A 24,630-nucleotide genomic window follows, 5' to 3' on the forward strand; every position below is an offset into this window, starting at 1 on the left:
TCGTCATTTGCGTCAACGTCTTGGTTTTCCAGTGGGCGTTTCGGCTTTCCGGTTTTCCATTGGTATCTTGATGCCTCTGCCCCGATGTTAGATTCAACATCCATGTGACACTGGTCAGGGTTGGCATCTCGCTACCCTGGGTATCTTCATCCATGACCTCCTCTTCACCGTGTCTGGTCCAACGTGTATACCCATCCATGAATCCCCTAGAGACTAAGTGCATCTGGACATCTGCAACTTCATGTGACTCTGTATTGGCACAATCAGTACATGGACACATGATGTAATCCGCATCACCAATTCTCCTCTTTGTACTTTCAGCCAAATTCATGAACTCTGTCACGCCACTGATAAAATCTGCGGTTTTCCGATTCTTCATCCATCGAGATCGTTCCATCTGTAGCACACGAATGGTAATTAAAAACAAAACAACAACAACATTAATACACGGATTAACCACTGCCTAAAGATGCATGCATAAATCACAAGGTTTTATTTTAATAATTACTAAGGGCGCTCCATGTTGTTATCCAGACGTGCAATGACAAAAATTAATGGCCAGTCCATTTACATGCAAAGTACTAGTACAACACTACACTTAGGAATTGAATACCTTAATTTAGCCACTCACGAAAAGAATACCTTAATTAATTAGCCGCACAGCGACCTCCACCAAGCAAACAGACAAGCGTGATGCGGCGGCACGCCGAGACAGCAGGGTCGAGGAGCAAAGCTTAGTGCGGCTGCCGCCTGAATTTCGACCTCCACTATCCCGTCATCGACCGTGATGGATGTGCTCGAATCACGCCACCACCGACCTCAATGGTTGAGCTCCTCCTATCTCCCGCCGCAGACCAAGGATTGACCTCCTATGACGCCGCCACAACCCACCGACTGAGGATTGACCTCTTCTCTGGTAGCCGCTGCCTAGGCCGCAGCCGCCATCTCTATATGCAGAGCGACTGTTTTTTTACGGATATCTGCGGAGTGGCTGTTTATACGGCATCTCACCGTAACTCAATTATATGGACAGGGTAGTACATCACTACGGTTATGTAACGGCAACCGTGTCTAACCTACATTGTCTTCTCACATGGTTTGGTGCGTAAATCGTGTGTGACGTTGTAATACCTAATGCAAACGACATGTATAAACAGTGTGCCATATACAACATGTATATAGTGCCATTAGTAGTTCCCGACCGTTAGCTTATCTCCACAGTTTCCCCATTCCCCCCAAATCCCTACATAGCCTCCAAATTCCCTTGCATGGCACTTACATTGGGGGAATGCGGATGAGTGGTGCTGATGGTTTCGGTGCGGCTGCTCCTGCTCGTATCGTCGCCACGACGGCGGTCGCCGCTGAGCACTTGCCTAAGGTCATCAGAAGGCAGGTGTACTACAGATTCGAATAGTCGTGTCAGGTTCTAATCTATCCCGATCTTTTTTAGCATGTCCAAAGTATAGATCCTTGCTGAATCTTTCCTGAATGACCCCCCCCCCCTAGGAAAGCGATCTGCCGCCGGATCCGGAGCTTGATTCCTGACTCCCGCAACACGAGTTCGACTCTGAGTTTTGCGCCATCGAGAAGTACCAAAAGCTGAGTTGTGTGCATGGGCACACTCCTGCTCGACGTGTATGCACGGAGGGATTCGACATTGGCAGGCGGTTTCTCAGTTGCCCCTTAGAGGTTAGTGCTAATTAAGTTCATCATTTTACTTTAGTTAATGCCACCCCTCATCTAGAATACTATTTAACATTGGCAGGGATATGAGGCTTGTGCCTTTGTTAACTGGCTAGATGAAGAATGGCATGGCAGGGCTCGGAGTGTTATCACTAAGCTCGCAGAAGATAATGTAAAGCTGAAGAAGAAACTGGCTGATCTGGAATGTACAATCAATACGATGAAGCAAGAAAGAATCAATCACAGGCAACAGATGAAAGAAAGAGACAAGAAGGAACTAGCATGTGTAGTTGTGGTTGTCGCATTAGCCATGTTCTATGTGCTATTTGCAATGATGATTAGGGGTTTTGTTTGACAGTATTGCTAAAGCACATCTAGATGTGCTCTAAGTAATGCACATCTAGATATAGGCCATTGATGTTACGCGAAGATACGTGCAGATATTTTTCTTTGTCTTTTTTCTTTTCCTTTCTAGTTTGATTATTACTGGCTTTATCAATAAGAAGAGCTCAATGTATTGCTTGCCAACTGTCCTACTCCGTTCGTACCGGTACCTGTGCATAATCCCAAAACTCATTCCTTGTTTTTGTCCTGAAAAAGAAAACCAGCCAAATAGCCAATAGGAGTCATGCGCTACCCCGGGAATTTGGAGCGACTTGGTACAAATAATTGCGGTTTATTATATCAGCAGTTTGATAATACGTCAACCCCCGCTTCAATCCCCGCTTCAATTGGCAGTTCCTCTTCTCTGCATACCCCACTTAAGTGTCCACCATCTTCATCATCCCCGGTAGGCCGCACTACACACTGGCACACACTCTGCAACCATGTCGAGCAACATCGAGGACGACAGTTCGGCAAGCAGTCTGGCACCCGATGATAGGTCAACATTGGAATCATCCCGCTCGTCTTCCATGAGTCCGGCGTCGAGCCCAGACCTCAGTTATATCCGGTTCATGGAAGGGACGCCGCCTCCAGAGTCATCAGACGACAACCAGACAGACAAGGAGCCGTCAGAGGACGAAGAAGAGGACGACAATGATGATGAGGAGGAATGGTCGAACGAGGAGGAGGAGGACGACGACAGCAACGATGATGACGACAACGGCGGCGATGAAAAGCCAACGGTCAGCGGAGAGAAGCGTCCTTGCCAAGACGATGTCGCGGGGCCATTCAACAAGAATAACAAGAAGAAGAAGGGCTAAATTAAGCAGACTGTATATATCTTTGTTTGTCCTGTCAATCTCATCGCAGACGGTTAGTAATATGTATTCGACAGAGATCTTCTACATTATCGCCAACAGGTTGGTTTGTTGAACTGTGTGCCCTGACGAGCACACAATTCACAAAAAAGACCATACGAGCTGTCTATAATGATAGCAGACAATTCTGATTACCGACCTGTTTGCCAGGTATCACACACATCTTGTTACGCCGAATCATTTATGTCCACCTCACTCATCGCAAACGGTTCATCGGAGTGCATTGTACGCTGTATATTGCACACACCTTGATCTGGCTACCCGTTTCTGTTGTTTTGTCTCATCGCAAACATTTCGTACAGATCAACCGTATGCCCCTCATTGCACACGCAACTAAAATCTGAACCGTGTTTGATGTATCATTCATCGCAAATGTTTTGCATATTTTTTAACGGTTTTTTACATCACTATTTGCGATTAATGCATCGCACACAGTTTCGTCAAAGGGTCTCTGATCGTAGTGTCGCATTAGCAGCATCATGCATTAGTGTTTGTTACTATAGTTGGATCGTATGGTGTTCTTCCCCCTCCACCTTCTTTTGATGAATTGAGTCTTGCTCTTTGAGGTTTCGTTATGTTGGATTGAGTATTGGATTTGAGAACACTTGATGTATGTCTTGCCATGGGATATCTATGGTGACAATGGGATGTTCTATTGATTCACTTGATGTATGTTTTGGCACTCAACTCGCGGATTCCCGAGGTGACATTGGGGTAATCTATGCATAGGGGTTGATGCACGCTTTTGTCCTACGTTCTCCGATGGAAACTATGGAGTGACTCTTTGTCGCACGTTGAGGGATTGCCATATGATTTAATTATGTTATCATTGTTGAGAGACTTTGCACTAGTGAAAGTATGAACCCTAGGCCTTGCTTCCAAGCATTGCAATACCGTTATTTTCTCACTTTTGTTAATAGTTACCTTGCTATTTTTATATTTTCAGATTTCAAAAACCTATATCTACTATGCATATTACACTTGTATCACCATATCTTCACCGAACTAGTGCACCTATACAATTTACCATTGTATTGGGTGTGTTGGGGACACAAGAGACTCTTTGTTATTTGGTTGCAGGGTTGTTTGAGAAAGACCATCTTCATCCTACGCCTCCCACGGATTGATAAATCTTAGGTCATCCACTTGAGGGAAAATTGCTACTGTCCTACAAAACTCTGCGCTTGGAGGCCCAACGTGAGTATACAAGAAGAAATGTTGCATAGTAGACATCAAACTCTTTTCTGGCGCCGTTGCCGAGGATGTGAGTGCTTGAAGGTATATATTTAGATCTTGCAATTGATTCTTTTAGTTTCTTGTTTTATCACTAGTTTGGTTTATAAAACAAAACTACAAAAAAATGGAATTGAGGTTGCCACATATAATTCATCTTTATGATGTCTTTCTTGAAAATGATGGATCAGAAAATTGTGCCAAAGTGTTAGAAGAAGAAGTCAATAAAATGTTTGGCACTAAATCTTTGAATGAGGAGCATGATTGCAATGTTGTTGGTATGAATTCTTTGAATATCCATTATGCTAATGATATGCAAAGCCATAAGCTTGGGGATGCCATGTTTGATGAAGATGATATCTTTTGTCCCCAAGTTTTGTTGAGCAAATTTATTATGATGATAGCATGCCTCCTATTTATGATGATGAAACTGGGTTTGGAAGAGTGTCAACTCTAGTTAATGATCTCACTATTTTGGAGGGTGTTGAATCTTTTCACAATATTGATAAAAGTGGATTTGGAGAGGTCATGACTTTATTTAGTGATGAATCCACTATTTTGAAGAGGTTTCAATTGATTATTATGAGAACAAAGTTGCTATCTATGATGATTATTATGATGAAAATTTATGCTATAAATAATAATGATAACCATGAAATTTGTCATCATGATTTTAGTGCCCAAATGGATTATGTGAATCAAGTGTCATATGATAGTTACTTTTGCTCCTACTATTACTGATGAGAATAAATTTGATTATGTGGAGAGTAGTACAATTTCTATGCTTATGCATCATGAAAAGAGTGTTTTATGTGATAGTTATATTGTTGAACTCATTCATGATGCTACTGAAAATTATTATGAGAGAGGAACATATGCTTTTACATATCTCAATAATATCAAGTTTCCTCTCTATGTGTTGAAAATCCTGAAGTTTCGCTTGTTTTGTCATCCTATGCTAGTTGGTTCTTATTCCCGTAAGTTGTTTGCTCACAAAATCCCTATGCATAGGTGAAGGAAATATGCCCTAGAGGCAATAATAAAGTGGTTATATATATTTCCTTATATCATGATAAATGTTTATTATTCATGCTAGAATTGTATTAATCGGAAACTTGGTACATGTGTGAATACATAGACAAACAGAGTGTCCCTAGTATGCCTCTACTTGACTAGCTCATTAATCAAAGATGGTTAAGTTTCCTGACCATAGACATGTGTTGTCATTTGATGAACGGGATCACATCATCAGAGAATGATGTGATGGACAAGACGCATCCGTTAGCTTAGCATTATGATCGTTTAGTTTTTCTGCTATTGCTTTCTTCATGACTTATACATGTTCCTCAGACTATGAGATTATGCAACTCCCGAATACCAGAGGAACACCTTGTGTGCTATCAAATGTCACAACGTAACTGGGTGATTATAAAGATGCTCTATAGGTGTCTCCGATGGTGTTTTTTGAGTTGGCATAGATCAAGATTAGGATTTATCACTCCCTGTATCGGAGAGGTATCTCTGGGCCCTCTCGGTAATGCACATCACTATGAACCTTGCAAGCAATGTGTCTAATGAGTTAGCCACGGGATGATGCATTATGGAACGAGTAAAGAGACTTGCCGGTAACGAGATTGAACTAGGTATGATGATACCGACAATCGAATCTCGGGCAAGTAACATACCGATGACAAAGGGAACACTGTATGTTGTTATGCGGTTTGACCGATAATGATCTTCATAGAATATGTAGGAGCCAATATGAGCATCCAGGTTCTGCTATTGGTTATTGACCGGCGATGTGTCTCGGTCATGTCTACATAGTTCTCGAACCCGTAGGGTCCGCACGCTTAACGTTCAATGATTATTTGTATTATGAGCTTTGTGATTTGATGACCAAAGATTGTTTGGAGTCCCGGGTGAGATCACGGACATGACGAGGTGTCTCGAAATGGTCGAGACGTAAAGATTGATATATTGGACGATGTTATTCGGACATCGGATGAGTTCCGAGAGGTACCGGATAATTATCGGAGTGCCGGAGGGTTATCGGAACCCCCCGGGGGAACTAATGGGCCTCGATGAGCCTTAGTGGGAAGAGAGGAAGGGCCAGGAGGGGCTGGCCGCAGCCCCCCCTTGGGTCCGAATTGGACTAGGGGAAGGGGCGGCACCCCCCTTTCCTTCCCTTCCCTCGCTCCCTTCCTTCTTACCCCTCTTCCTTAGGGTGAGACCTACTAGGACTTGGAGTCCTAGTAGGATTCCCCTCTCCTGGCGCGCCCTAGGGGGACCGACCGGCCTCCCCTCCCCTCCTTTATATACGGGGGCAAGGGGGAACCCTAGAACACACAAGTTTCTCTTAACCGTGTGCGGTGCCCCCCTCCACAGTTACACACCTTGGTCATATCGTCTTAATGCTTAGGCGAAGACCTCCGCCGGTAACTTCATCATCACCGTCGCCATGGCGTCGTGCTAAAAGAACTCTCCCTCGGCCTCAACTGGATCAAGAGTTCGAAGGACGTCATTGAGCTGAATGTGTGCTGATCGCGGAGGTGTCGTACGTTCGGTGCTTGGATCGGTTGGATCACAAAGAAGTTCGACTACATCAACCGCGTTACTAAACGCTTCCGCTTCCGGTCTATGAGGGTACGTAGACACACTCTCCCCGCTCGTTTCTATGCATCTGCTAGATAGATCTTGTGTGATCGTAGGTAATTTTTTTGAAATACTGCGTTCCCCGACAGTGGCATCCGAGCCAGGTCTATGCGTAGATGTTATATGCACGAGTAGAACACAATGAGTTGTGGGTGATAATAGTCATACTGCTTACCAGCAACGTCTACTTGATTCAGCAGTATTGTTGGATGAAGCGGCCCGGACTGACATTACATGACCGCGTTCATGAGACTGGTTCTACCGACGTGCTTTGCACACAGGTGGCTAGCGGATGTCTGTTTCTCCAGCTTTAGTTGAATCAAGTTTGACTACGCCCGGTCCTTGTTGAAGGTTAAAACATCACACTTGATGAAAAATCATTGTGGTTTTGATGCGTAGGTAAGAGCGGTTCTTGCTAGAAGCCCGTAGCAGCCACGTAAAACTTGCAACAACAAAGTAGAGGACGTCTAACTTGGTTTTGCAGGGCATGTTGTGATGTGATATGGTCATGACGTGATGATATAAATTGTTGTATGAGATGATCATGTTTTGTAACAGTTATCGGCAACTGGCAGGAGCCATATGGTTGTCGCTTTATTGTATGAAATGCAATCGCCATGTAATTGCTTTACTTTATCACTAAGCGGTAGCAATTGTCGTAGAAGCCATAGTTGGCGAGACGACAACGATGCTACGATGGAGATCAAGGTGTCAAGACGGTGATGATGGTGATCATGATGGAGCTGCGGAGATGGAGATCAAAGGCACAAGATGATGATGGCCATATCATATCACTTATTTTGATTGCATGTGATGTTTAACTTTTATGCATCTTATTTTGCTTAGTACGGCGATAGCATTATAAGATGATCTCTCACTAAATTTCAAGGCATAAGTGTTCTCCCTGAGTATGCACCGTTGCTACAGTTCATCGTGCCGAGACACCACGTGATGATCGGGTGTGATAAGCTCTACGTTCACATACAACGGGTGCAAGCCAGTTTTGCACAAGCAGAATAATCAGGTTAAACTTGACGAGCCTAGCATATGTAGATATGGCCTTGGAACACCGAGGCCAAAAGGTCGAGCGTGAATCATATAGTAGATATGATCAATATAGTAATGTTCACCATTGAAAACTTCTCCATCTCACGTAATGATCAGACATGGTTTAGTTGATATGGATCACGTGATCATTTAGATGACTAGAGGGATGTCTATCTAAGTGGGAGTTCTTAAGTAATATGATTAATTGAACTTTAATTTATCATGAACTTAGTACCTGATAGTATTTTGCATGTCTATATTGCTGTAGATAAATGGCCCGTGCTACTGTTCCTTTCAATTTTAATGCGTTCCTAGAGAAAGCTAAGTTGAAACATGATGGTAGGAACTACACATACTGGGTCCGTAACTTGAGGATTATCCTCATTGCTGCACAGAAGAATTACGTCCTGGAAGCACCGCTAGGTGCAAAGCCCGCTGCAGGAGCAACACCAGATGTTATGAACGTCTGGCAGAGCAAAGCTGATGACTACTCGATAGTACAGTGTGCCATGCTTTACGTCTTAGAATCGGGACTTCAACGACGTTCTGAACGTCATGGAGCATATGAGATGTTCCTGGAGTTGAAGTTAATATTTCAAGCAAATGCCCGGATTGAGAGATATGAAGTCTCCAATAAGTTCTACAGCTGCAAGATGGAGGAGAATAGTTCTGTCAGTGAACATATACTCAGAACGTCTGGGTACCACAACCACTTGACTCAACTGGGAGTTAATCTTCTTGATGATAGTGTCATTGACATGGTTCTTCAATCACTGCCACCAAGTTATAAAAGCTTCATGATGAACTATAATATGCAAGGGATGGTTAAGACAATTCCCGAGCTCGTGATGCTAAAAGCTGCGGAGGTAGAAATCAAGAAGGAGCATCAAGTGTTGATGGTCAACAAGACCACTAGTTTCAAGAAGAAGGGCAAAGGGAAGAAGGGGAACTTCAAGAAGAACGGCAAGCAAGTTGCTGCTCAAGTGAAGAAGCCCAAGTATGGACCTAAGCCTGAGACTGAGTGCTTCTACTGCAAAGGGACTAGTCACTGGAAGCGGAACTGCCCCAAGTATTTGGCGGATAAGAAGGATGGCAAAGTGAAAGGTATATTTGATATACATGTTATTTATGTGTACCTTACTAATGCTCGTAGTAGCGCCTAGGTATTTGATACTGATTCTGTTGCTCATATTTGCAACTCGAAATAGGGGCTATGGATTAAGCGAAGATTGACAAAGGACGAGGTGACGATGCGTGTGGGAAATGTTCCAAAGTCAATGTGATCGCCGTCGGCACGCTACCTCTACATCTACCTTCGGGATTAGTTTTAGACCTAAATAATTGTTATTTGATGCCAGCGTTGAGCATGAACATTATATCTGGATCTTGTTTGATGCGAGACGGCTATTCATTTAAATCAGAGAATAATGGTTGTTCTATTTATATGAGTAATATCTTTTATGGTCATGCACCCTTGATGAGTGGTCTATTTTTGTTGAATCTCGATTGTAGTGATACACATATTCATAGTATTGAAGCCAAAAGATATAAGTTTAATAATGATAGTGCAACTTATTTGTGGCACTGCCGTTTAGGTCATATTGGTGTAAAGCGCATGAAGAAACTCCATGTTGATGGGCTTCTAGAATCACTTGATGCTTGCGAACCATGCCTCATGGGCAAGATGACTAAGACTCCATTCTTCAGAATAATGGAGCGAGCAATAGAATTATTGGAAATAATACATACTGATGTATGCGGTCCAATGAGTGTTGAGGCTCGCGGCGGGTATCGTTATTTTCTGACCTTCACAGATAATTTGAGCAGATATGGGTATATCTACTTGATGAAACATAAGTCTGAAACATTTGAAAAGTTCAAAGAATTTCAGAGTGAAGTGGAAAATCATCGTAACAAGAAAATAAATTTTCTACGATCTGATTGTGGAGGTGAATATTTGAGTTATGAGTTTGGTCTTCATTTGAAACAATGCGGAATAGTTTCGCAACTCACGCCTCCTGGAACACCACAGCGTAATGGTGTGTCCAAATGTCGTAACCGCACTTTATTAGATATGGTGCGATCTATGATGTCTCTTACTCATTTACCGCTATCGTTTTGGGGTTATGCTTTAGAGATGGCTGCATTCACAGTAAATAGGGCACCATCGAAATCCGTTGAGACGACACGATATGAACCGTGGTTTGGCAAGAAACCCAAGTTCTCATTTCTTAAAGTTTGGGGTTGCGATTCTTATGTGAGAAAGCTTCAACCTGATAAGCTCGGACCCAAATCAGAGAAATGTGTCTTCATAGGATACCCAAAGGAGACTGTTGGGTACACCTTCTATCACAGATCTGAAGGCAAGATATTCGTTGCTAAGAATGGATCATCTCTAGAGAAGGAGTCTCTCTCGAAAGAAGTGAGTGGGAGGAAAGTAGAACTTGATGAGTTAATTGTACCTTCTCCCTTATTGGAAAGGAGTTCATCATAGAAATCAGTTCCAGTGATTCCTACACCAATTAGTGAGGAAGCTAATGATGATGATCATGAAACTTCTGATCAAGTTACTACCGAACCTCGTAGGTCAACCAGAGTAAGATCCGCACCAGAGTGGTACGGTAATCCTGTTCTGGAGGTCATGTTACTTGACCATGACGAACCTACGAACTATGAGGAAGCGATGATGAGCCCAGACTCCGCAAAATGGTTTGAGGCCATGAAATCTGAGATGGGATCCATGTATGAGAACAAAGTGTGGACTTTGGATTACTTGCCCGATGATCGGCAAGAAATAGAGAATAAATGGATCTTCAAGAAGAAAACTGACGCTGACGGTAATGTTATTGTCTACAAAGCTTGACTTGTTGCGAAAGGTTTTTGACAAGTTCAAGGAGTTGACTATGATGAGACCTTCTCACCCGTAGCAATGCTTAAGTCTGTCTGTATCATGTTAGCAATTGCCGCATTTTATGATTATGAAATTTGGCAATGGATGTCAAAACTGCATTCCTTAATGGATATCTTAAAGAAGAGTTGTATATGATGGAACCAGAAGGTTTTGTCGATCCAAAAGGTGCTAACAAAAGTGTGCAAGCTCCAGCGATCCATTTATGGACTATACGCTTTGATAGTGTGATCAAAGCATATGGTTTTATACAGACTTTTGGAGAAGTCTGTATTTACAAGAAAGTGAGTGGGGGCTCTGTAGCATTGATGATATTATATGCGGATGACATATTGTTGGTCAAAAATGATACAGAATATTTGAATAGCATAAAAGGATACTTGAATATGATTTTTTCAATGAAAGACCTCGGTGAAACTACTTATATATTGGGCACCAAGATCTATAGAGATAGATCAAGACGCTTAATTGGACTTTCACAAAGCACATACCTTGATAAACTTTTGAAGACACTACTAGGGAAAACCCTAGCAGTAGCGCTGGTTTTGTGCTCACTAGTAGCGCGGGTAGGCGCGCTACTAATAAGGTGCTACAGCTATTGCCTAGCAGTAACGCGTGCGCGCATGCGCTACTGCTAGGACAAATAGCTGTAGCGTTTGTTCACTCCCACGCTACTGCTAATGTAACTACTGGCAGCGTGTTTTCTCTCCATCGCTACTAGTATTCTTTTTTTATTTTTTTTATTTTTAGTGTATTTATGCGCCATCGTACAAATATTGGTACAATACCAGTTATGAGATTTACATCATTATGTCCATGACAGTGTGTCAAATGAAGGTGGATTAGGTTCAAGTGGAGGCAATATGTGGTGCATGTCAAAAGTATACTACTAATCCAAACTTGATCTAGTTTGGACTAGTAGTACTTTCAATGTGCACCACATGTTGCCTCCACTTGAATCTAATCCGCCAGCACAAGCTATTTAATCATCATCATAGTCATTACCACCAACAATATTTATTTAATCACCACTAACACTAGCTAATAATAATCATCATAGTCATTACCACCAACACTAGCTATTTTATCATCATAGTAATAGTGTAGCACATCATCATCCTCAAACTCATTTCTAGCTAGCTAATCACTCCTGCTGCTCTCTCTTAGGTAAAATAACATAAAACATGTGTAGCTCTCCTCCTTGATCAAGTTGGAGCATGCAGATGAACCTGTCTCCTAATCGTGGGTAGCGCATCTGTTTGCTGCCCTCTAATACTTCTCTATGCTCCCCCATCACATATTTGGTCCAGTCTTGCACTATTAAGCATCCGTCGCTAATCTTGAATGCACTAAAGTAATCTGTAGGATATCTTGGCCGTAAGCTAATAATACTCATGGTACCTTTATTCTCGATCCCATAAGGCACAACATTCATCGGGAGTCCCTGTTGAAGAACATCGTATGGTAACATACTTAGCAATGAAGTTTAGCTTCAAAAATAATGTATGGAAAAGATGCACTGAGGACAAATAGTAAAAATCTTACCATCCTTCCTAAATATATGTGACCGTAGTTCATTACGAACAATATTGGTCGCACGTTTTCAGTACTAACATTTCTAAGTGCAGGAAGAAAATTTGTCTTGACAGTATCAAGATCCTCAAGCCATGAAACATAATGACTTAGCTCCTCGCAGTTTAGTTTAGCCCCGGGACAGTAGTAGGTCATGTCTACCAAGCGTTGGACATGGTTGCTTGCACCGAAATAAGCTGACAATACAAATTAGTTGTCAACTATTTTTGAATAAACAATATCAAAGACATAAATATGGTTGAGAAACTTACATAATGGTATAACTGGAGGCGTCTGCACATCGACCCAGATGTCGGTATTACCTTCAATATCATCTTCCGGATGAATATCAAAGGTGATAACCATATCAGGCTCAAATGCATAAGTCTTGCATAGTGATCGCCATGTTTTGCATCCAAAATAGGTGTAGTCGTCTGAATTGTATAATTTTACATTGAAAATATAACCATGCTCGGTCTTCAAGTAAAATTTCTTTTCCTCCATAGTACGACTAAAACCTATCTTATCCAATACAAAAACTCTTTCATGGCAAGGGATACGCTAGTACAATAGCAAAAGAGACTTGTCATGCTTAATGTCATGCTTAAATTATAAGTTGAAGCAAATGAAGCAAATGTCATGCTTAATTACGAAAAAAGACTTGTCGTTGTGACTTACTGTATCCACTTCGAAGTTCTCGTCCAGCTTGATGCTGAAGCGCCTATCATCATCTAGGAAGATTCCGTCGCACAGGCCGCGCTCGTCTTTGCAGTATTTGCAAATACCGAAATCCTTTTCATCGTCAGACATTTCCTATGTTCATAGTTAAAACATTAATTGAAAATCAATCGAAGACAACTACTAGGATACTCAACACACAAATCTGGGGCACTCGATATTTCCTACATATTCTGGCACAAGTCATGCCAAAATTCACGGAAAAATCCGGCATGACCTTTGCTAAAATAGGACATATCGAGCGCCTGAAATTTGCCGGAACGGAAATGAATCAACACTCCGGCAAAACATAGGCCACTCGGAGGTGTAACCTGCAAACATGACCGGCCACTTGGGCAAGGACATATCCTATTTGAGAAACACAAGATATACATTTCAAAATATCTTATAGGACTCAAATTAGCATGCATTCAATAAGAAAAAGTAAATCATCTCATGCGTCCGTACATCGTCGAATATTATCACTAATACATCCCGAATAGTGTCATACATATAACATCACTAATACAACTAAAACTCTAGCACACGACGGGTATCGGCGCGGGCGGTGGACACCCACAGAGAAGGAACCATCACGGGATCATAGCTTTAGTGAGATCCCCGGAGAACCTGCCAGGTATTGGAGAACCTGTGCTCCAACACAAACAAGTAGCGACGGACGTGCGCGTCCTCCTCACTGACACGGTGACGTACCACCTCCGCGGGGTCCTCGAGCCTCTGGACCGTCACTGGCCCACGCGACCGCCACCAAAGAAGGTTCGGGTCAACGACAGGCTGGCTCCTCACCAACCAGCACCTCCTAGTACCACCCCGGCGGAGCCCAGTCCCGGACATGGCCCATCTGGTCAAGCAGGTGTCGTCCTCCGCCGACTCGACGACGAGGATGCGGGATAGGCATCATCGACGTCGATGCGGGAAAAATTGCTTTAACTAAAAAAAATAGCAACAAGTTCTTACTAACGAGTTCTATTAATTCAATTAGTTCTTACTAAAAATAAACTTACTATAAATAAAAATAAACTAATACCTAATTAGTACCTAGTTCTTACTAACTAATTAGTACCTAGGAACTACTGCCCTAATTACCATATAAGTAATTAACCAACTAGCACTAAAAATAGCCTAGGGTTCATACTAACTAGCACTAAATAGCTAGGGTTCATACTAAGCAGAGAAGAGGGATTGGAAGGGGAGAGTGCTTACAGAGGGCGGGGAGAGAGATGGGATCAGGGGAGACGGCGGCACCGAGGCGCGGCGAGGCGAGGTCGGGGGAGACGGCGGCGAGGCGGGGTCGGGGGAGACGGCGGCGAGGCGGGTCGAGGGAGACGGCGGCGAGGCGGGGTCGGGGGAGACGAGAGTGCTTACAGAGGGCGGGGAGAGAGATGGGATCAGGGGAGACGGCGGCACCGAGGCGCGGCGAGGCGAGGTCGGGGGAGACGGCGGCGAGGCGGGTCGAGGGAGACGGCGGCGAGGCGGGGTCGGGGGAGACGGCGGCGAGGCGGGGTCGGGGGAGACGGCGGTGAGGCGGAGGCGACGAGGAATAGTAGAGGAGAATTGGGGGAGGAAGCAGAGGAGAGGGAATCAGGCCGCACAGGGGGTTAGGTGAAAATAGCTTTAATAGTAGCGCGGGGAGGCAAAACGCGCTGCTGCTAAAATCCGTAGTATTAGCGATGTTCGTAGAAGGGCGCTACTACTAAGCGGTTAACGGGAACGGTGTGGCAATTATAGTAGTAGCGCGTTCTGTTCCTGCCGCGCTACTGCTAAGCGGGTAATAGTAGCGTCGTTCTAGCAGACACGCTACTGCTAAGTAGCAGTACTGCCTCATTTCAACAAGCGCTACTGGCAACATTCTGTGTATAAGGTTTTCCCTAGTAGTGAGAAGTTCAAAATGGATCAGTCAAAGAAAGGGTTCTTACCTGTGTTACAAGGTGTGAAGTTGAGTTAGACTCAATGCCCGACCACTGCAGAAGATAGAGAGAAAATGAAAGTCATTCCCTATGCCTCAGCCATAGGTTCTATGATGTATGCAATGTTGTGTACCAGACCTGATGTGTGCCTTGCTATTAGTTTAGCAGGGAGGTACCAAAGTAATCCAGGAGTGGATCACTGGACATCGGTCAAGAACATCCTTAAATATATGAAAAGGACTAAGGATATGTTTCTCATTTATGGAGGTGACAAAGAGCTCGTCATAAACGGTTACGTCGATGCAAGCTTCGACGTTGATCCGGATGACTCTAAGTCGCAAACCGGATACATATTTATATTGAATGGTGGAGCTATCAGTTGGTGCAGTTCCAAACAGAGCGACGTGGCGGGATCTACGTGTGAAGCGGAGTACATAGTTGCTTCAGAAGTAGCAAATGAAGGAGTTCATATCCGATCTAGGTGTAATACCTAGTGCATCGGGTCCAATGAAACTCTTTAGTGACAATACTGGTGCAATTGCCTTTGCAAAGGAATCCAGATTTCACAAGAGAACCAAGCACATCAGGAGACGCTTCAATTACATCCGCGATCAAGTCAAGGAGGGAGACATAGAGATTTGCAAGATACATACGGATCTAAATGTTGCAGACCCATTGACTAAGCCTCTCTCACAAGCAAAACATGATCAACACCAAGACTCCATGGGTGTTAGAATCATTAGTATGTAATCTAGATTATTGACTCTAGTGCAAGTGGGAGTGAGGGAGTCCTGGATTAGGGGGCCTCCAGACAGCCGGACTATCTCCATTGACCGGATTGTTAGACTATGAAGATACAAGATTGAAGACTTCGTCTCGTGTCCGGATGGGACTCTACTTGGTGTGGAAGGCAAGCTAGGCAACACATATATGGATATCTCCTCATTTGTAACCGACCTTGTGTAACACTAACCCTCTCCGGTGTCTATATAAACCGAAGGGTTTTAGTCCATAGGACAACAACCATAACATACAATCATACCATAGGCTAGCTTCTAGGGTTTAGCCTCTCTGATCTCGTGGTAGATCTACTCTTGTACTACCCATATCATCAATATTAATCAAGCAGGACATAGGGTTTTACCTCCATCAAGAGGGCCCGAACCTGGGTAAAACATCGTGTCCCCTGCCTCCTGTTACCATCCGGCCTAGACGCACAGTTCGGGACCCCCTACCCGAGATCCGCCGATTTTGACACCGACATTGGTGCTTTCATTGAGAGTTCCGCTGTGCCGTCGCCACCAGGAAGGATGTCTCATCCCGTCTTTAAAGACGGCACTATTGCTGTGCGAGCTTTCGCTATCGGCCAAACTCTCCGGCTAGGTGGTTTTCTTATGACCGCCTGTTCGGCCGCTGCACCGACGATGACTTCTCGGGTCATCGAAAGCAATCTTCACGTCAACTCGGAACTCACCGAGCAGTTAGATCCAATGTAGCTCTCTTCCTTGAACGAGCTCTTGGATCGCATTGCCGCCCTGGGAGTCGCTAAAGACTACGATCAGATTGGGCCTAAACCCGATCTGAGAGAGATCAACTCTCCCCAGGTCACCCATCACGTTGCAGTGGTGGAGGAACAATGCGGCAACCCTTCATCTATCTTAAGGACTAGCTATGTACGGATTCCCGATCCCTCCAAGCCGGATACCCGCGGAGGGGAGGACGTCACTCAAGGCCTGAACCTAGAATCAGGCAGCGGGCTAGATTTATCGGAAAACATCCAAGAATCCAAACTTTCAAGTTCGGAAGCTCCTTGGCCCCTGAGTCTCAGATTGGGTAAGGATTCGGATTCAATTCCACCCACCCACCCAAACATACGCGATCTATCCCAAATTAGGCAAGAGCCCGAAGAAACAGTACACCATTACTGGGCCAGATTCCTCCTGGTCATGAACAGGATAAAGGACTGCCGTGAGGAAGACGCAATTTCATTCTTCTGCAATAATTGCACGGACAAGGGAATCCTCAAGGCCATAAGTCGCCGCGAAATTACACACTTTGCAGACTTGGTGTCCATAGTACGAAAGTACTGTGTGATGGAAAGCGCCTGGAAAACCAAAATAAAATTTTGGGATAATCCGGCCTGAATACAAACCCAGTCCGAAATAAAAGGGTGCATTATCAAAATACACCTGGGTTAACTACCAAAAAGCAAAATCCCTCTACGGGGCAAGGAACCGTACTGGAGGGATGGCTCAACGGACCCTGCAAAATTCATAGTACAGTGGATGCAATACCAATGCACAACCTTAGAGCATGTTGGATACTCCGGCAGGTGGCCAAAAGTGGTGAGGATCTACTCCTCCCAAAAACCACAGAGCACCATTTCATGGACAACAATATAGTGTTAACGGTCTTTGAGACCTTCGCGTCAAATAATAGACGCAAGCGAACACTCCGCAGCATGGCCGAAATCTGCCACATAGCAGAAATAAATCCTTGGAGTGACACGGCTATTACCTTCAATGCCAGTGACGAACCCAAACTCCGAACAGCCCGAGCACCAGTCGCACTGGTCCTCAGTCCAATCGTGGACGGCTTTCGACTCACCAAGGTACTCATGGATGGCGGGAGTGGATTAAACCTCATCTATGAGGAAACTCTTCAAAAGATGGAAATAGACTGGAGCCGCATTGAGCAAAGTAACACAACCTTTAGAGGAATCATCCCCAGTCGGGAAGCACGCTGTGCTGGGAAAATCACACTAGATGTGGTATTCGGCACGCCGGATAATTACAGGTCTGAAGAAATTACATTCCAAGTGGCCCCGTTCAGCAGCGGATACCACGCTCTACTAGGGCGGGAGGCGTTTACAATCTTCCAAGCCATACCCCATTACGGGTACATGAAGCTGAAAATGCCCGGGCCCAACGGAATCATCACTCTTGCTAGTGATCCGGACATAGCACTCCGCGCCGAAAATAAGACAGCCGCACTGGCCCTCGAGGCACTATCCGAAGCCCTAGCGGCCAAGGAACTAACTGCGCTGCGCTCCACGGTGAATAGGGATGATGTGATACTCGATAAAAGATCCAAGTCCACCTCCTTTAAACCGGCGGACGAAATAGTCAAATTCCAAGTCCATCCAACGGACCCTACAAAAACAGCTTCCATCGGGGCACAATTAAACCCTGATGTCGACGCCGCACTGCGAGAGTTCCTACGCAAGAACTGGGACATTTTTGCCTGGCACCCTTCAGACATGCCAGGAATCCCACGCAAGCTGGCTGAGCATAGCCTAAATATCCTAAAAGGATTCAAGCCAGTCAAGCAGGCTCTTCGACGTTTCTCCGAGCCTAAGAGACAAGCCATGGGAGATGAACTAGCCAAGCTATTGGAGGCCGGATTCATCAGAGATATAAAACATCTGGACTGGCTAGCAAACCTGGTGATGGTACCAAAGAAGGACAAATCCTGGCGCTTGTGCGTCGATTTTAAGGACCTTAACAAGGCCTGCCCAAAGGATCCCTTCCCCCTCCCCCGCATCGATCAAATCATCGATGCTACCACAGGACACGATTCATTGTGTTTCCTCGACGCATACTCCGGCTACCATCAAATTAAAATGGCGGAGCCAGACCAAGCCGCAACATCATTCATCACACCATACGGCCCATTCTGCTTCAACACAATGCCCTTCGGGCTCAAAAACATCGGCGTAACATATCAGCGCATGATTCAGACATGTCTGGCAAACCAGATCAGTAAAATAGTGGAGGCATACATGGATGACGTGGTCATTAAAACCAAGCATGTCGAAACTCTAGTAGACGACTTGAGGCTCACATTCGACAACCTCCGAACATATGACATCAAGCTCAATCCGGAAAAATGCGTTTTCGGCGTACCAGCCGGAAAGCTCCCGGAATTCATTGTCTCCAGTAGAGGTATTGAAGCTAATCGGGCCAAAATCCGAGCGTTGTCACAGTTGGCTATCCCAACAGACCTCAAACAAATACAAAAATTGACTGGATGCGTGGCGGCTCTAAGCCGCTTTATCTCCCGCTTGGGAGAAAGGCATTACCCCTTTATCGCCTCCTCCGGCGCACCGAACACTTTGAGTGGACGGATGCCGCCTCGGCCGGACTCAACGAAATAAAAGCCATATTGGCAACAAACCCAGTCCTAGCCGCGCCAAACATTGGCGAACCAATACTATTATACATTGCGGCAACTTATCAAGTAGTAAGCGCAGTGCTCGTCGTCGAGCGAGAAGTGGATGGACACAAATTCCCCCTTCAAAGCCGGTTTACTATGTGTCCACTGTCCTTACTCCATGCAAATCACGGTACCCGCATTATCAAAAGATAGCGTACGCGGTATTTATGGCATCCGGAAAGCTGCGACACTACTTTCAAGAGTGTTCGATAACGGTAGCCTCAGAAGTACCACTTCACGATATTATAAACAACCGCGACGCGACGGGCCGGATTGCCAAATGGGCCATTAAGCTCCTCCCGTTTGACATAACTTACAAGCCACGGCGAGCTATTAAGTCGCAAGTTTTGGCTGACTTCGTCGCTGAGTGGACGGAAGCCGAACTCCCTAAAGAGTACGACACATATTCAAACTGGATCATGCACTTCGATGGCTCCAAAATGTTGGCTGGTCTGGGGGCTGGCGTCGTTTTGACGTCCCCAACAGGAGATACCGTTCAATACGTACTACAGATAATGTATACGGACTCCAACAACGCAGCCGAATATGAGGCCCTTCTGCATGGTCTCCAGATGGCAGTATCCATGGGCATTCAGCGCCTAGAGGTGCACGGGGATTCGAACCTCACGATATCCCATATAAATGGAGACTTCGATGCCAAGGATCCGAAAATGGCAGCTTATCGCAATGCCGTCCTAAAAATGTCAGCTCGGTTCGAGGGGCTCGAATTTCACCATGTGGCTCGGGAAAACAATCAGGCGGCGGATATCCTTGCCCGCATCGGCGCAAAACGCGATGCGGTCCCTCCCAACATATTTCTGGAACGGCTCTTCAAGCCATCCGTAGCATGGGAAGGGGACACCGGTAACAACAGTCCGGACCCGTCCAAAATACCCGATACCGAACTCTCTGACACAATCGGAGGCTCCGCCACCGAAATAACACAATCAGCCCACAAAATAATGGCCATTATTGCCCCGTGGACAGAACCATTCCTGGCCTACCTAACTAGACAGGAACTTCCGGAGGACCAAAATGAGGCACGCTGCATAGTACGGCGATCCAAGGCCTACAGGGTCCATGAGGGAGAATTGTACAAAAAAAGCGCTACCGGAGTCCTTCAAAGGTGCATCTCCGAAGAGGAAGGGCAGAACCTTTTGGCAGAAATTCACGCCAGACTCGGCGGTCATCACGCCGCAGCCCGGGCTCTTGTAAGCAAGGCCTTCCGTACAGGATTCTATTGGCCAACGGCCCGGGCAGATGCACAGGACTTGGTCCAACGTTGCGCCGGTTGCCAGCTCTTTGCAAATCAAAGCCACATGCCACCCACCGCCCTCCGAACAATCCCCATTACATGGCCCTTCGCGGTCTGGGGGCTTGACTTGGTTGGACCCCTTAAAGGGGGAACCCACAAGAAAAAATACTTATTGGTCATGGTGGATAAATTCACCAAATGGATAGAGGCTAAACCGGTTAAAACAGCCGAATCCGGACCGGTGATAGATTTCATATCTGGGGTTGTACACCGTTACGGCGTCCCCCACAACATCATCACTGATAACGGCACGAACTTCACGGCCGACGAGGTAAAACTCTGGTGCAGCAAAATGGGCATCAAGCTCGATTATGCTTCAGTCTATCACCCACAAACCAACGGTCAAGTCAAACGAGCAAGTGGTCTTATAATGAGCGGCATTAAACCCAGATTAGTGCGCTCCTTAACGGAGTCTGACACGCACTGGGTAGAGGAGCTTGACTCCGTACTCTGGGGGCTGCGGACCACGCCGAATCGTAGTACCGGATATACACCGTTTTTTATGGTGTACGGCGCAGAGGCAGTCCTGCCCTGTGACATAATTCATGACTCACCTCGAGTGCGCATGTACGAAGAAAGAGAAGCCGAGCTCGATCGGCAGGACAGTCTGGACACCTTGGAGGAAGAGCGCGACGTAGCCAAAGCCCGTTCCGCATTTTACCAGCAACAGGCTCGCAGATACCAAAGCAGAGAAGAACGGGCCAAAACTTATAACATTGGTGAACTAGTTCTACGACTGCCAGATAAGAAAAAGAATAAGCTCAAGCCCAAATGGGAAGGTCCCTTCATTATCGACCAAGTTCTGACCGATGGAGCATACCGACTATGGGATGCATCGACTAGTCGACTCGAGCCGAACCCATGGAACGCAGCCAGGCTTCAAAGATTCTACGCCTAGCACCGGACTCTATGTTAGTCCCCTCCCTTTGTCCATTTTCTGCATATGCATCATCTGTCCTGTTTCCCTTTCTTTCTTTTATTTCTTTAGGCCTTCAAGGGTCACCTTGTGCCTCACTCGTACATTACAGATATACTAGTCGCACTCTTCATACCTGGGGGCTTCTTTCACAGAAGTTTAAGTTATTTACCTGGGCCTCACGCCCAACACATATGTTATACTTCCGCATGTACCTTTTTTCACCATTATATGCATCGATATGACTTAAGTTTTGACCAAGCTGGGTTGCCTGGCTCTTGTATTTATGCCCTACGTTCCCGTTAATTCGGCTAGGGCAGAAGGGGAGCACCTCTGCGATTGTTACTGCCGGTTCAGTCGGACGTGTACCTCAGACTGAGTGAAGCCGAAAGCTAGCATTCTTAAGGGAATATTCGGTCGATGAACAAAAGATGATTTTCGTTATCCATATCTTCCCTCAGATGTTCTTCTGCGCTTCTTATCGCAGTCCATACATGCACTTTAGGGCATGCTTATCCAGGGAAAGGAACCCTTAATGGATCTATTCTCCCTGGAAGATGTTTCTTACTACCCATGTAATATAACATAACTAGTTGGGCACTTGTCTGATAAAGCACTAATGACCCCTACGCCTGGTCTCCATTGTGACGCCTGGATAATTAAGCTACAACAATCCCAAGTTAATGATGCCATGTCATCATTTTCACTATTGCTAAATCCCCCTTTGATTCAATCCGGTTCAATTTCAAATTAAAGTCAAAATTCAAATTTATCAAACATGCAAAATAAAATGTTCAAAGTGTGGCAACTAATCTCTGGATATTTGTCATGTTGCAACAAACCTCTTATGGATTCCCAATGTGCCCCTGGAAAATTATATAATGGTCCAACTACAACAAACGTAACCTTTTCAAAATAAACAAATATTTATGAGTTTCCAAATAACTCAAAACTTTATGTTTCGCTCCAAGATATTGTGCTTGAATTTTGTGCCAAATTTCAAGCCGATGTAAATTCATTTACTATAGCAAGTAGAAATCAGTGGTAGAAATGTAAAGAAACGAGAAAAGAGAGAGGAAGTAGATGATCTAATCTACTGGCACCGTGGCCCATTTAGCAAAAATCGGCCCAGCTAGCCCCACACGCCCTCCTCTTCTCGCTACAGGAGGCTGGGATGGCCGTGGCGGCCATCCGCCGGCCGTGGCCACTTGCGTGGCGGCCATCCGACCCCTCCCGGCGTCCTACTCAACCTACAAGTCCTCCCCGAACCCCCCTTGACGAACCCTAGCGCCCTAAGTGCATTCCCCCTTTTCCCCTTGATAGATCCGCCCACTCCCGATAGACTCCGCCGCTCACCGCCGTCGATCCCGCGCTCTCCGACGACCCCGAGCCCCGGCGAGATGTCACGGAGCTTGCCGCCCTCCGCTGCGTCACCTGAGCCGAGCCACCGGAGACTACGGGCTCGGCATCGAGCGGATCGAGCTCGTCTCCGTCTTCTGCGTCACCGGTGACCGCCGCCGTCTTCGTCATCCCCTGCTGCTACAAAGCTGTCGAGGGCCTTTCTTGGCCGCTCGGTGAGCTCCTCTTTCCCTCCATTCCTTCTTCCCGGGGCCGCATTCGTCCCTAGCTAGTTTGCCGCCATTGCCGTGCCTCTGCTTCCGCCGGCGTGCTCGAAACCGTGCTGTTGCTCTGCGTCGAGCTCAGATGAGCTCGGGATCGTGCTCATCACGTCCGTGCGGGCCCGTTGCACCCCTCCCTCGTGCTCTGTCGAGCCCCGTAGCGCTCAGTTCCAGCCACCGCAGCATCTCGCACCATCGCCATTCGACACGACATCGTCCGGCCGTTCGAACGCACCCTGCCCGCACCCTCACGCGCATGTGCCCGGGCTTGTCCGCGGCCCGGACCTGCCGCCACGACCGCGCCCTGCTGCTGTTGCCGCTTGCCACTGCTGCTTGCGCCTCCGCCGCTTGCTTGTACTGCCGCTGCTACTCTGCGTACTGCTGCTGTGGCCTGATGCTGCCACTGCCGCTTGCCGTCGCCCACCGCGGAGCCACTGCCGCAGCCGCCCCGCGCTCGCGCACCGCGTGCCCGCACTGCCGCGCTCGGCGCTGCTCCCCCTCGCTTGCCGTTGCGGCTGCCCCGCCTACGCACGCCTGCAGCGCCCGAGCCATGCCACTGCCCAACGCTGCTCTATTGTACTACTACTATCTACTGTAGCTGCTGCTAGTTAGCTTTTGGTTTTCTACGTTGACTAAGCCCCTAAACAGCCCCTAATCAGTGGTTAAACAGTTTTTAATATGTGCAAAAATAATATGAGTAGGTAGTACACTTGACGAGGCTCAAATGTTTCCATGAGACCAAATCCACTTGATACATGGTTTAAATCCTACAAAAATCACAAAATGCTATCTTCTTTTAACCCAAGCATTGTGTGTTCTGCGTGTGAGTGTTCTGTGTGTGTGCGTGAGTGCGTGTGGTGTGGTGTGTGTGGCCGGCCGTGCTAGTTAGTTTAGTTAGTACTGTAGTAGTTAATTAGTCTAATAGTAGATGGCATGCGGGACCAACTGTTTATATTAAAATGCTAAACTAGATTTAGAATAGATAAGTCCATGACAAGTAGGCCACTATTCACTTTGACTAGTCAATGCTGACTTGGCTGTTGACTAAGTCAACTAGGCCCTGGCCCCACATGTCAGCTTCTGTGTACCTCTGGCTGGGTACAATTTTGGGTACCCATAGCCTTTTTTTCTTTTAATTTTGAATTAGTAATAAATCCAGGAATTTCATAAAAACTTTAAATCTATGAAAATTCATAGAAAATAAACCGTAACTCGGATGAAAATGTCTTCTACATGAAAGTTGCTCAGAAAAATCCAACAAATCCGAATACGTTATCTCTTTTCCTGTCAGATGCCTCTAACTATCTGAACATAGAACTTTCCCCCTCCGGTCGTCTGTCTGACACAAGTCCGGAACCGGGAATTCCTTCCCAGTTGAATTCCCCCTTCACCTGTTTCGTGCAGCACTACTTTAGAACACTCCTAGCGCTGCATGTTGCCATGTTATGCTTTGTGATGCTTTGTTTGCTTTATATTTATTGTTTCTTCCCCCTCTTCTCTCCGGTAGACCCCGAGACCGATGCTCCTCCTGTGATCGACTATGTCGACGACGACCCCTCCTTG

Source organism: Triticum urartu, chromosome 7 (genome assembly GCF_003073215.2).
Source record: "Triticum urartu cultivar G1812 chromosome 7, Tu2.1, whole genome shotgun sequence".
In the NCBI taxonomy this organism is placed as follows: Eukaryota; Viridiplantae; Streptophyta; class Magnoliopsida; order Poales; family Poaceae; genus Triticum; species Triticum urartu.